The 14,227-nt window shown below is 37.6% G+C and overlaps 1 protein-coding gene across 2 annotated transcripts in view; it reads right to left on the reverse strand.

The window, feature by feature from the left end:
- Nucleotides 1–14,227, reverse strand: part of TBC1D4 (TBC1 domain family member 4) — a 222,076-nt gene that overhangs the window by 170,790 nt on the left and 37,059 nt on the right. The window lies entirely within an intron of this gene.

Raw genomic sequence — 14,227 nt, forward strand, 5'->3', positions numbered from 1 at the left:
AAATATATAAGACAATAGGCAGCCTATGAAGATCCTTATGTACTGTTTAATGCCCCTTTTTTCTATATGAGTTTGACACCACTGCTAAAGGACCAGACTGTTAGTAGCAGTGACTATAGCATGCTGCCTCTAGCTCTTAAGAATATATTTTTAAAAATTTAATCTTTTCCTGTTGACTCAGTCATCTTTGTGAACAAATCTTTGTGTGGTACTATAACATATTAAAAGTCCAAGGTGAAAGTTTCTCCTATTTGGCCCCAAGCTACCATGGTTTTTGGGTTCTTATGTCTGTTTGTTGGACTGCTAGATAGAGCAGTGGATAGAGGGTCCAGACTAGAACCAGACAGTCTCATTGTAAGTACAAATCTAGCCTCCGACACTTACTAGCTATGTGACCCTGGGCAAGTCACTTAACCCTGTTTGCCTCTGTTCCTTCATCTGTAAAATAAGTTGAGGAAGGAAATGGCAAACCACTTGAGTATCTTTGCCAAGAAAACCCCAAATGGGGTCATGAAGAGTTGGACATGACTGAACAACAAGAAGTCTGTTTTGTTTCATTATTTTTCCTTTCTCCTCCTTCACTGTCAGCTATCACTTCATCCTAATGCTATGCCTACCTGTATAGCAACCTAACTCTCCTCTTTAAAGGTTGAATCTCTACTGACCTAGGAAACTAGTGATTTGGGTTTAAAATTCCAGTAAATAAGTTTATTTACTTTAAGTTAGGGCTTAAGAGATCTACTATGGACAAATAAGTTTTAGTGCATGGACTCTGACAGCTATTTTGACTTTCTTTGCCTAATTCCCTTGATAGTTTAAAGTTACAGATAAGCAACAGTAAAATAAACTGAGGCAGTACAAACAAAAACTATATTCTACCGAGTTGTTATCAAGTATTTATTTTAGATCTTTCCTAACATTTAATGGGTAAATACCTACTTACACTATCAGGAAGCCAAAGAAGTTTTTTGAAATTTCTTTCCCCCTGAACAAAACCCTCCTACCTCAATGTTTGGGCTTGTCCTTAAGTACCTGATAGCTACATTTCCTAAATAAACTATCCCCAAACAGGCAGGAGGCTGACATTACTGAACTCCTCAGGCTCTAAAACATCAGCTACAGTGAATCCCCACTGGTCAGAGACTTAAGGCTCTGTTGTGGCAGTAAATTAGCGAAGGACAGGCACCAAAAGTACATGGTGACTCATGTACCCCCTAGTGTTGTAGTCTACCCCCCCCCCCAACAGACACACACACACACACACACACACACACACACACACACACAAACACACACTCTCTGATCCTTTGAGCCAGCAAAGTCTTGGATTCCTTTCTGCTCAAGCAAGTCAGGCTTAGTTTCAAACAAACCCTCAAATTACTTTTGCTGCCTTTTCTCTCACTTCCTGCTGCCTGCCGGTGTTTTAACACATTATCCTTATCAGTCATCAGGTCCTTTGCAGCTGCCAGGCAAAGAGGCCAAGATGAAGAACTACGAAATTTCTAATAAATCAACAAAATATATCAACATAACACTATGAACATTATTGATACAACTTGTTCCACTGAAGTTAAAAATTCGATCAGAGATAATAAAAGGGCATGAAACAGATTCTATACCTTGTCATAACTGGATTTCTAGAAGCAAAGAATGAAAATAGAAACTGTAATAATACTACTCGCCTCAAACCTACTGAGATCACCCTCTAAGACTACTTTCCATCTATTCTATATATATATATATCTGCTAAGGAAAGTTGTTTATATCTTGTCTCCTCTATTAAAATGTTAGCTCCTTAAGAGCAGATACTGTTTTTGCCAATTTTTATATTTCCACTGATTAGCAAAGTGCCTGGTACGTAGGAAACGGTTAAGAAATGCTTGTTGACTGACTGAATGACTACTAATGTTGTTCATTATATCACTTACTAATCCTTTCTCAGTGAGAAATACTGAATGAGACCCAGAATGTCTCAATGAAATCACTTTATCTACTCCTTTGGAACTGCTAGTCTGCCCAGAAAGTATCATCGAATGACATTTATTAAGCAATTAACTAGATATGGCCCGTATTTGGTAATTTTCTCAGAGGGCTTATTCAGATACATTCCTGTGTTTTAGGAGTTCAGACCACACTGATGCCAGTAAACAAGAGAATAAGGACAAAATTTAAAGAGAAACTCAACACAGAAGGGAAAAATTAAATCAGCACAATAGATATAGTTAGATTTGTGATTTCATCATCAATGATGAAAACTGGTTTAGAGAGTTTCTGCTGAGGAACTTCCTTACCAAAGCAAGTCAGACCTTATATTCTTAGAGCTGAAACAGAGGTATCAAAAAGCCAGCCGGGGGGCGGCCAGGTAGCACAGCGAGTAAGAGCACCGGTTCCAGTGTTGAGAAGACCTGGAGATCGAATCCCGGGCTCAGACACTCAGCACCACACCCAGAAATAACTGGCCATGTAACCTTGAGCAAGTTACTTAACCCCTATTGCTTTAAAAAAAAAAAAAAGCCAGCCAGGCCTGCATAGAGTCCCTAACACTCCCGAGTGGGGGCCTGAACCAAATTATAATGTAATTAGGAAACAGTTAACAAAATATATAAAACATGGATAATATTAATGTGTGGTTTTCTAAGTCAATATAAAGCCCCTTTATGTGCTGTTTGGTGGTCCCATTTCTATTTGAGTTTGTCATCACTGATCACCACTGAGCTCATTTCTCATTCATGGAAGTTCTAATAATGATGGGCTGAGTTCACTATGGAGGAAGCCTCCTTTCCTTCCCAACTAGGAATATTTAACCTCTGCTTCTTAGTGTTATCACTACCACAGGTTCTGGGACTATTCCCTGCCCTCGTCAGGGGGAACATAATACACCGTAGGTCAGTCAGTAACTCTCAGAGGTTTACCATTAACTCAGGCTTGCTTTCCATCCCTGATATCCCAGTTTTAGGAGCTAACTTTTTGCCTTGTTCACCACTTCTAATAAGTAGATATGTGATCCCCCCAAATTAAAGCTGTCACATTGATTTCCTGTCTCTTTTCTTCAGTATCTATAGGATAGCTTCTTCCAAAGACTGGGACCTTGTTGCTATACCTCCACAATGTTACCTGTATAGGTGCTGTTCATCACCTACTCTGTCCCAATGGGCCCTCTGGTCCCTGATTCCCAACTGAATGTCTTCCAACTAAGCCCATATAAGACAAGTACATAACCTCCTAATAGTACCCTCTCTCTACTCCACGGAAGCAGTCCTTTTTTCCTTTCTTTTCAGGTAGGACAGGTACTATACCTGTAATTTCACTAATAGAGGGAACTCCCCTACAGAGAAAGTCATCTTTACTAACTTTCTGCAATTCATCATCTTACAGTGTTATCTGAGGCACAAAAAAATTAACTGACTAGCCCAGGGATCACAAAGCCTTCTGTGTCAGAACCAATACTTGCATTCAGGTTTCCCTGCTTCAGAGACCAGCAATCTGTTTACTATTGCCATGCTTTAAAAGAGAGAGAGAGAGAGAGAGAGAGAGAGAGAGAGAGAGAGAGAGAGAGGAAGCAAACATAATAATAAGAAGCAATTTCATTTGACATCTTGATAGTCCCCTGCTCAAAAACTATCAGGGACTCCCCACTACATACAAATTAACACATGAATTCCTTTATCTGACATTATCCACAATCTCTCTTTCCAGCTTGATTTCATCCTAATTCCACCTCTAAGCTCCAGCCCAGTTGTGCTGACAAAACATTTTCCTCACAACTCTGAGGAACAAGTCATACTACGAATACTGTACCTATTTTTACAGACAGAAACTGAGGTCCAGAGAATTTTTTAAACTTTCCCAAGGTCACACAGGTAGTTAACTGGCAAAACCTGAGCTCAGACTCAGATACTCCAATCCAAAGGACAAAAGCTCTTTCCACAACACTTCTAAGACAGACATTTCAAAAAAGAAGCATGATTCAAATCTCCTGACATCTTATTTAATGCCCTTTCCACAACACTGTGCAGCTGTATTTGAAGTTTGTTCCTCTTTCTTAAGTTGTTTCCCCTTTCCCCCAAAACCAAAAAACACCACATTCTCCATATGTCCTATCATGAACTTACTACATATATGTTGGAGGTGTCGAATAAATGTGCATAAATAAATCAAATGTGAGCAGGTTAACCTGCTCCTCAAAATTCTGAATCTTAAAATGATGCAACTTAAAATTCAGACTTCAGAGGCAAATTGAACATAAAGTTTTAGTATTTTTCTATGAATAATCTGAAATCTCAATAATACTACCCTTTTAAACAGAAATACTATTACTGCAGTTGTAACTATCACTGTAATTCTAGATTACCTATAAAGCACCTACTGTTTCATTGATGGTGAACAAAAGTTTAACAGTCACAATCATTTTTAAGAAATTAAGCATATGTGACCACTGATACAATGTAAGTATTCACTTTTTCTCCAAATATGACCAAAGTGTGGCCTATAATTCATGTTATTTTCATGGTACATTTATATTATCTTCCCTTCAAACAAATCTCATTTGGGTGGTTCAGTCTATATTCAATTGTGGTATTATATATGGAAAGGGAACTAGGTGGCACAGTAGGTAGAAAGTCTAGTCTGGGGTCAAGAAGACTCAACTCTATGAGTTCAAATTTGGCCTCAGACACTTGCTAATTGTGTGACTCTGGGCAGGTCATTTCACCCTGCCTGTCTCAGTTCCCTCATCTGTAAAATGAGCTGAAGAGGAAATAGCCAACCACTCCAGTATTTTTGCCAAGAAAACCCCAAATGGGGTCATGAAGAGTTGGACATGACTGAAACAACTGGACAAAAGCAACAACAAAAATTATATACAGACCACTATGATATCAGCTAAAAATAATAAATAACAGTACAGAATAAAAACTGAAACAAAACATTTATAGTAAATGAAATATGTTTTCTAGTTACTTTAAAGGCTTTAGCTGAACTCACTACCCCAAAAAGGCTTTTCATGATTTAGTCAATGTCCTTTTCATAAAACTAAAAGAAATTTTGTCACAAAGTACCAAATGTGTATTAATAATTTTTTTTAATATTTTGCCCTCCTCAGGGAAGACATTGGCAGTAAATTAATGAAATTCAAATTTTCCCCCTTGAGTAGATAAATTAGCATTTCATAGTTCTTCAAGCAGTACAATCACTGTTATTATTTCTTTAAACACCACAGTTTAAGGATCTTATACAGAACCTCCACCCTTAAAGCTTTACAAATATCTGAAAAGTGGCAAGGTTTTGAGAAAATATTTATTATTGAAAGTAGAAATTGGGGAGGCTAGCTGGTGCAGTGAATAGAGCACTGGCCCTGGAGTCAGGACCTGAGTTCAAATCCAGCCGCAGACACTTAACACAAAACACACACACACACACACACACACACACACACACACAAAAAAAAAAACCTAACCATGTGACCCTGGGCAAGTCACTTAACCCCAACTGCTCTACCATCCCCTCTCAAAAAAAAAAAAAGTAGAAATCCAATTTCCCAATTGAAAAGATGTCAAGGGGTATGAACATTCAGCTTTGAAATGAAGAGCCATCGATTTTAAGAGAAATGAAAATTAATTTTGTGGCTCTATCTCATAAGCATCAGATTGACAAACATCACATAACAAAAGGTGAAAAGAATAATTATTGGAAACACTACTTTTTTAAAAAACAGAATTACTCAAGTAGTAGGTAAGGAGAAGGCTGTAAATACAGGTTACCTAGATTTTTTAGCAAAGTTTTTGATAAAGAATCTCATACTAATATCATGGAAAAGATGAAGATATAGGGATTTCACAATACAGTCAAGATGGATTCAAACTGAGAAAATAGTCATTAATAGCTATATGGTCAAAGTGGCAGATCTCCAGTGGGTTAACCCACAGATCTGTGCTTGGTCTAGTGCTATTAGATTTTTTTTTTTGCTTTTTTTTTTTGGAGGAGGTAGGGTAGGGTAATTGGGGTTAAGTGACTTACCCAAGGTCACACAACTAGGTTTTTGCATCAAATGTCTGAAGCTGGATCTGAACCCCAGGTCCTCCTGACTCCAGGGTCAGTGCTCTACTCACTGCGCCACCTAGCCGCTCCTGGATTTTTTTTAATCAATGACATGGTTAAAGACATAAATGCCACACTCATCAAATCTGCAGATGGCATAAATCTGTGAGGGAGAGTTAGCAAAGGAGGTAAAAGTGTGGGGACACAGAAGGATCTTCAGCAACTATTGCACTGGGCTGAATCTAAGATGAAATTCAATAGGGATAAATATAGACTTTAACTTGAGTACAAGAAAATTACCCTCACAAATATAAGATGAACTAGGCAGCAGTTGTTTTGAAAAGGATCTGGGGGTTTTAATGTCCTGTGATCTCAATGAGACAGCATTATGATGTGGCTGCCAAAAGAGTTAATGAGATTTGGGTCTGCACCAGGAGGGGCATGGCTTCTAGGGATAGAGAGGTTATAATTCCACTGTACTCTTCCTTTATCAGATTTCGGAATATTAGGTTTAATTCTGGGCACCATGGTTCAGGAAGAATATTGATAAACTGGAGAGTCCAAAGGAGGACAGCCAGGATGTTGAAGCGTCTTGAGTATGTGATATATGAGGATCAAAAGAAGGAACTAGGCATATTTAACATGGAGACCAGACTCAGTAGAACCAAGCTATCTTCACATATTTGATGACCCTCACATCAGGGAGGGATAAGGTTTGTTCTGTTTGGCCCAGAGGGCTGAACTGGAGGAGCTATGAGTAAAAATGTAAAGAGGCAATTTTAGTGTCTTGAGATGTGATAAGATTTGTTTTCAGCATCTGAACTGCATCACAGGAGAGGTTTCTGTTATGTATGGGTTCAAATTTGTTGTTGTTCAGTTGTTTCAGACTCTTCATAATCCCATCTGGGGTCTTCTTGAGAAAGATACTGGAGTGGTTTGCCATTTCCTTCTCCAGCTCTTTTTACAAATGAGGAAACCAAGGCAAACAGCATTAAGTGACTTGTCCAGGGTCACACAGCTACTAAGTATCAGAGGCCGGATTTGAACTCACAAAGTTGAGTCTGATTCTAAACCCAATGCTCTATCCACTGTGCCACTTAGCTGCACTCTGTGGATTAAATTGCATAACCTCTTCTGTTTGAGTCTTTTAGCTCTTGAATTTGTTTGAGCTTTTAACTCTCAAATTCTGTGATTCTGTATCAACTATTAATATTAATAATCAATAACTATATTATATATTTATATTATATAAATAAAATTACTTCCACATAAATATTTAATACTAAAATATTTTAATCAGAGAATTTATTATTATGAATTGTGTTTTTCTATTTAGTACTTGATTGTTAACCCATGCAATCTTGATGTTTCTGTAGAGTCATTTGGGGAGTTAGGAGGAAAATAGGATTATTGTGGAATAACAGTATTTTTATCTTGACATGATGTTACAGGCTCAATTCCTTTTTTTTTTTAAACCTTTCAGTGAATTGAAGGATAAGAGTTTCTCTTTCAAGTAAGCAATTTTCTGTCAATAGAAATTTCCTCTGCTGGGGCTCCACCCACTTAGTAGTCCATTATGTCCCTGGCAATGCTTTAATCAAAGCTGTGGATCCTATATTTCTTCAGTAAGTTTCTCTATAGAAGAGAACTTCAAAATAGTTCTCAATTACTCAATATTCTGCACAATTGTTAAACTCTTCCTGGGAGCTCCTTATAACAATGAAGTCAGATCTTGTTTTTAAAAAGTTCAAATCAAAACACACAATATAGTGTCATACAACTTTAAGACTATACTAGAACTACATATATCCATGTGGATCTGGACAAGTGTGTTCTAAACACATGGAAATCTGCAACTGCCACCAAGGCTATTTCAAATTCCACACTGCTACATATGACCCCGACTTAATTCACTACTGTTCCAAGGTGGCCAAGGTTCTCTTGCTATCTTAAAACCACACCTTATTTGTTCCTTTTCTGGGATTCTCTCCATTCTTTTTGCCTCCCAAAATTGTCCAAATAAAATTGAGATTGAGATGGATTATGGCCAGATGATAATGGAAGTTCTACTGTGTCTAAAATTTATAGCATCAATATAGCATTAAAGATATGTCAAGTAGTTTAAAAATATATATGATATTCTCTGCACATCAACTTTGATGCCTAGCGTAAAAAAATTAATCTCCACTCTTACTTGTTCATTTACAGCTTTTGTCTTAGTCAGAGACATAAAGACCATGAAAATATTTACCATGCCTAACTCTCTGATGGGAATTGTAAGATATAAAATCTGAACACTCTAATCAAAATACAAACACTCTTTCATTTACTAATCCATATAAACAAAGTAGAAATACTTAATCAATGGCAAGAGTCATGTGCTCCTCTGATATCCTTGCAATGTAAAAAAATTTAAAAAGCAATGAAGGCTCATAGAACATTGAGTATACCTTGTGGTAAATTTATTGGTCAATCACCCAAGATAAGCAGGAATGAACTGTTGATCTACATCATTGGAAGGATTACCAACACTGATGAGAGCACAGATTCATTTGAGTCTCTATTTTTTCTTGATGTGGGCAATAATCATAATTTGATCTTTGGTCATCACATATATATATATATAATCATAAAAGAAAAATATCAAATCATATTGTTTTACTATAGTTATAGCAAAATATACACAATAGAGATGAATAAGGGATAGTGTTTGAGAACAACTTTGTTCAGTTAGTCTTCAAAGTGTGGGAAATTTTTTTTGCCACAGTAGAGTGAGCATGGTTAGGGTAACAGGTGTTGGTAATAAGTATGCAAGCTCACGGCAAAGGGGTAGGCAGGGCTGAGATGGTGTTCCTGCTGACTAATTAAAGAAGAGCTGGGCAGGTGCTTGATCAGGCAACTGGAAGGTTGATAACAAAGTGTTCTAGGTCAAGGTCATGAACAGAGTAGGCCATGGATGGCCCACTGGAACAGGCATGACAGGAGGGAGGTCACAGACATAAACTAAGGTTGGTAGACAAGAGATGTTTTGTCAATGGCCCAAGTCAGAACTGCAGAAGTTATGAGGATGGAAAAGCAAAAGTAGGCCAAGGTCTAAAGCAACAAATTTTCTCCCAAAGGGGTGAATTACAATCACAAAAACTTCCTATTAACTGCTATCTTTTTTATTTTTTGCTTTTTAGAGGGGGGAAGGCTGGGAAATTGGGGAAAGTGTTAAGTGTCCGAGGCCAAATTTGAATTTAGGTCCTCCTGATTCCAGGGCCAGTGCTCTATTCACTGTGCCACCTAGCCGCCCCAATAACTGCTACCTTTTAATAAGAGAGTTGAGGGCTTTCCAGAAAACCCCATTAAAAACCCCATTATGGGAGAGTACAATCAATCTCAACCTTAAGAGGGCATTGGCAAGTCCATTAAAGTAAAAGTCTTTCCTTGAAGTTTTCCCTATCAAATATAGGAAACAATGTTTTGTTTCATTCCCCTCCCCCTCAGGATAGATGAGTCTCTGCTGAAACCAGAATGGAATGGGGGGCCCAACTCTCCTGAGGCTTTATACTTCTAATAATGTATGTATAAATTGTCACCCAGGGGTAGAGAAGGGTTCCTGAGGCTTTATTTCATATTCTCTTGAAAAAAACTTTTGAATCATAAAACTACATAAAAAATAGCCCCAAAGAAAAGTTAAAACAGCCAAATCTTCTACCCTCTTCTGTATAGTAATGCCTTCCCCAGTCAACTCAAAGGGCTCTTGTGACAGAATGATAATAAATGAAAAATGCTTTATACTTGCTAAGCACTATGTAAATGAACAGTCTGTTATAATGCCCTCATCAAACTGTAGGTTCTATTTATAAATTTAAAGCTCTGAAGAATGGTTACTATTAGCAAGAAATCCTTTTCAATAGTCTCACAGAGTCCTCCCTAGAATGAGAGATCTTATCATGGAAAATGTTGGGGGAAAACAGAATTTCATGTCATCTGTTCAGAGCTCCATGTTTTCTTCAAGACTGAATAAGAACCTGTGAGTGCAGGAAACCTAGGAATCAGGCTGACAGACCTCATACTCTAAGGTGCCCCAAAGTGGCCTTTTTTATGCACAGGGTCAGCCAAGTAGGCCTCAGTTTCCTCATCTGTAAAATGAGGGGAGTGAACTAGATCATCCTTCTGAGGTCTTTTCAGTTTTAAATTTATATGCCTTTGAGTTTTTCTAATTTGAATATATTCCCAAAAAGTCACTAAACTGTGACCCAGAGAAACTACTATTAGGCCTATAATGAAAGATACCCAAGATGAAAAAGACATATATGTACAAAAATATTTTTTTTGCCTTTTGGAGGGCAATTGGGGTTAAGTAACTTGCCCAAAGTTACATGGCTAGTTTTTTTGTGTGGGTGTTAAGTGTCTGAGGCCGGCACTGAACTTGGGTCCTCCTGACTCCGGAGCTGGCGCTTTACTCGCTGCACCATCTAGCCTCCCTGTACAAAAATATTTATAGCGGAATTTTTTGTAGTGCCAAAGAACTGGAAACTAAGGATGTGCCTAAACAAATGGCTTAACAAATTATGGTATATGAATATAATGGAACACTACTGTGCAATAAAGATATGATGAAAAGTATCATCTCAGAGAAACTTGAGAAGACTTGTATGAGCTGATACATAGTGACTCAAGCAGAACCAGAAGAAAAACGTAAGACAATAGCAACAGCATTGTAAAGACAAGCACCTCTGAAAGACTTAAGAACTCTGATCAATGTAATGAATAGTCATAATTCCAGAGGACTGATGATGACTCATGGGGTCAAAATTCAAAATTCAATATTCATTTTAGGACAGAGTAATTTATTTTGCTTGACCATGTATATTTCTTACAAGGAGTTCTGTTTTTCTTTTCTCTTCAATGGCAGGAGAAAAGGTATGAAAGAGAGAAAATAAATTATTGGTGACTGAAAAAAATTAAACTTCAAAAATAAAATATTATTTTTCTATCCAAATGCCAGTCAGTGGAGTGATAAATAATAATCATTAAGAGGTCATTGGTACTAAAACTAAGAACAAGTTCGATTTGATTATTGAGTAATACTAGATTAGTCTACTGACCTCTCAAAACCAGAATTTTTTTTAACTTATCTACAAAAATTTCACTGGTCTCCAAGCCCTGACATGCTGCACTTGTGAATGTACCTCATTCTCTCCTACTTCTCCCCACCCCCATCATAGCAGAATATATGTCTAAAGCTGAAAGTCACTTTAAAGGTCATCAGATCCAATCCCCTCTTTTTATAGGTAAGAATGCTAAGGGTCATTAAAGTTAAATGACGGTTCCCACAGATAGGGAGCATAAGAAGTCAAGCTGTGATTGTATGGACTGATTTATAATGTTGTTGCTATTGTCTAAGTTTTTTTCTGGTTCTGTTTGATTCACTATGTATCAGTTTATACAAGACTGCAGATTCAGTAATCCTTCTACTGGATCAGGTGACCGCACAGAACAGAACCCAGAATATCTGCCTACTGAAACTAGGAAAACAACTGAAATAAGAGTCATATATTAAAATGTATGGGCCAAGGTCACTGACACTTACAGAACCACTGAGCCTCTCTTTGTTTCCTATTTATTTTAGGTCCTGAACACTTGTATTCGTGATCATTAGCAATTTATGCTCTTCATTCTCCCTTCCCTAAAAAAATACTTCTCATCAACCATTTCCATATTCCAAATGGATATTTCAATATACACTGAAGTATCTCCCATTCCCAGAATTTTATGGATGACTGTGCTGCTTAAATTTTCAGCATATTTCCAACCTTCAATAAATTCTTGGAAATAGAGCCCTGAAATCAATTATACTCTAGTACATGACTGATTCGCATAGAAGTCTTCCCATTCTTCTCTGTATTCACCAGATTCATCATTTCTTACAGCATGGTAATATGCCATTTTTTTCATCTACGACAATATGTCTAGCTGTTCCCCAGTAGATGGGCATCTGCTTTGTTTCTAGTTCCTTGCAAATTTAAAAAAAAAAAGTGCTGCTATAAATATTTCAGTATATATTAAACCACCACCTGATTGTTGTTAAATTATATAGTTTAACTGCTATCTTCTTATTCCCAGAAAAGTGTTAATAGCACATATTTTAGTGTTCATAATACCTCAATGTTAATAGTAGACACTGTAGCATCTCCTTATTTCCACTCTGAATCAATGAAAAAGCTTTTATTACATACTTACTATGTGCCAGGCACTATATAAAGCAAAGGCGATAATATTCTTCCTCTTTTCTGTTAAAATCTTAGCATTCTGCAAGTATGTAGTCTGAAAACTTTCATAAAATCATATGGTAGGGGAGGACTTTATGAGGTGAGCTAGCCCATTCCTTTTGCCTTGCAATAGGCTCATACTTAAAACCTCTGACGGTAGGATAATGTACTACTTCTGAAGTCCTTCAGGGAACAAGGTCCTATAACTTTCCTCTAAAATTTCTACCCTATTTCAACAACTTTAACTCTGGGGAAGCTCTGTGTCTCATCACAATATCTTCTACAGCATACATAGTCCATGGGACTTCGGTTCCCCTTGTTCCCCACTCCCCTCCTCCAGACTGCACAGAACCACTGCTCATTAGAGGAAATGCTGCTGGGAGTGCCCTTCTCCTAAACTTCTTGCCAAATCTCCCCATCTCCTTATCCTTTTCCCCATCCCCATGTTTATGTCTAGAATTCCCATTTAATTCAGACCCTCAGGTCCACTTCCCCTTTCCCATATGCTGGGTGGGACGTCACCTGGCAGAGAAGACATTTTTGGAGGAGTAGAGAGTCAGCATCTACAACACAAAGAAAGATGAAGGGTTTCCAAGTCTTACCATCTGCACTGGTGCAAGACCTTCCAGACACCAACCCCTAACCCCAGTTCCTGCCATCTGACCTGCTGATTGCATCTAAGGACACCTGGGCCTTGCCCTAATGTTAAATCCTTACAACTTACAGGCCTTTTCATCTATCCCCCTGCAGAATTCTCTTATGTGTCCTGGGTCCTTCAGAGCAGAGACTATCTCACTTTTCTGTTTCTATCTCCATCGCTTAGTAGCATACCAGATACAATTTTTCTCCTGGCAAAACAATCAGAGTTTTGAGGAAGTATCCAACAGTAGAACCCACTCAATTTAGACTACATTAACTCTGGTTTTATGTTTACCGCAATTGGGGGTGTTGAAATTTATTTGTTTAGCCAACCTTTACTTAGAGGTAATGAAAATTAATTGTATAAGCTAAATTACAGAAGGGATGTGTAAAACACCTATGGGGAGCTGGAGAAATTATGACCCTGGGGGAGAAAGCTTTTGTTTATAATAACTAAGGGTGAAGGGGAGGGATCTTTGATATATTTGTTCAATACAACCTGGTCTTGATTATTTAGATCCCAACTAAGATGTCCTATTAGTTTGAGTCTGTACTCTATTTTACCTCAGACAAGTGAAGGGCTAGTTTATTCCTGTTTTAATCTGAATGGGTAGTTTTTTAATCCTAGGAATTTCAGTCCAGATTCTGAGGCCTTGCTTTGGGTACAGGATGATTCAAACCTGGAGGGACTCCAAGAAAAATTCATGATATTTTCATTCAGGTCAGCAGTTTTCAAAACCCAGTGTCCTTAGATGCTTAGGTAACACTTATTAGATATTACATTTTGTTATTTAGACAAGCATAGATGTTAAGCCATTCAAGCCACTGGGTCTTCTGCTGCAGAAATGTAGCCAAATCACAAGTAGCAAGACCAGTATTTCTGGGTTTTTACGGTGTTGTATAAACTATAAAGGCAAGATGCAAAACAGAATAAACCATATCTTTTCGCTTGGGTTCAAATCAGTGACACATACATAGTTAGAGACTGCATTTGTAACTGAAGAAATAAGTATCACGAGTTGGGGGGAAGGGGAGAAGGTAGTCAGAGTTTTGTTTTGAGAAACACTGACAGCATTCTCTTCTTTCTCCTTCCCAGAGGAAAACTGCTTCTGGAAATTAAAATATTGGGATTAAATACAAGTATCGAACATATAGAAATGGCAACAAAATTAAATGATTTTTTTTCAGATCCCAGATGGTTGCATTTCGACATAAACTATTTAAACAGAGTAAAACAAGAAAATGAGTACTTTTAGATTAGATTATTTTAAAAATGTAAAAATTAACAGATC

This window comes from Petaurus breviceps, unplaced genomic scaffold, assembly GCF_028583685.1.
Source record: "Petaurus breviceps papuanus isolate PSGF00001 unplaced genomic scaffold, PetGlider_PUasm1.0 90730, whole genome shotgun sequence".
NCBI lineage: Eukaryota > Metazoa > Chordata > Mammalia > Diprotodontia > Petauridae > Petaurus > Petaurus breviceps.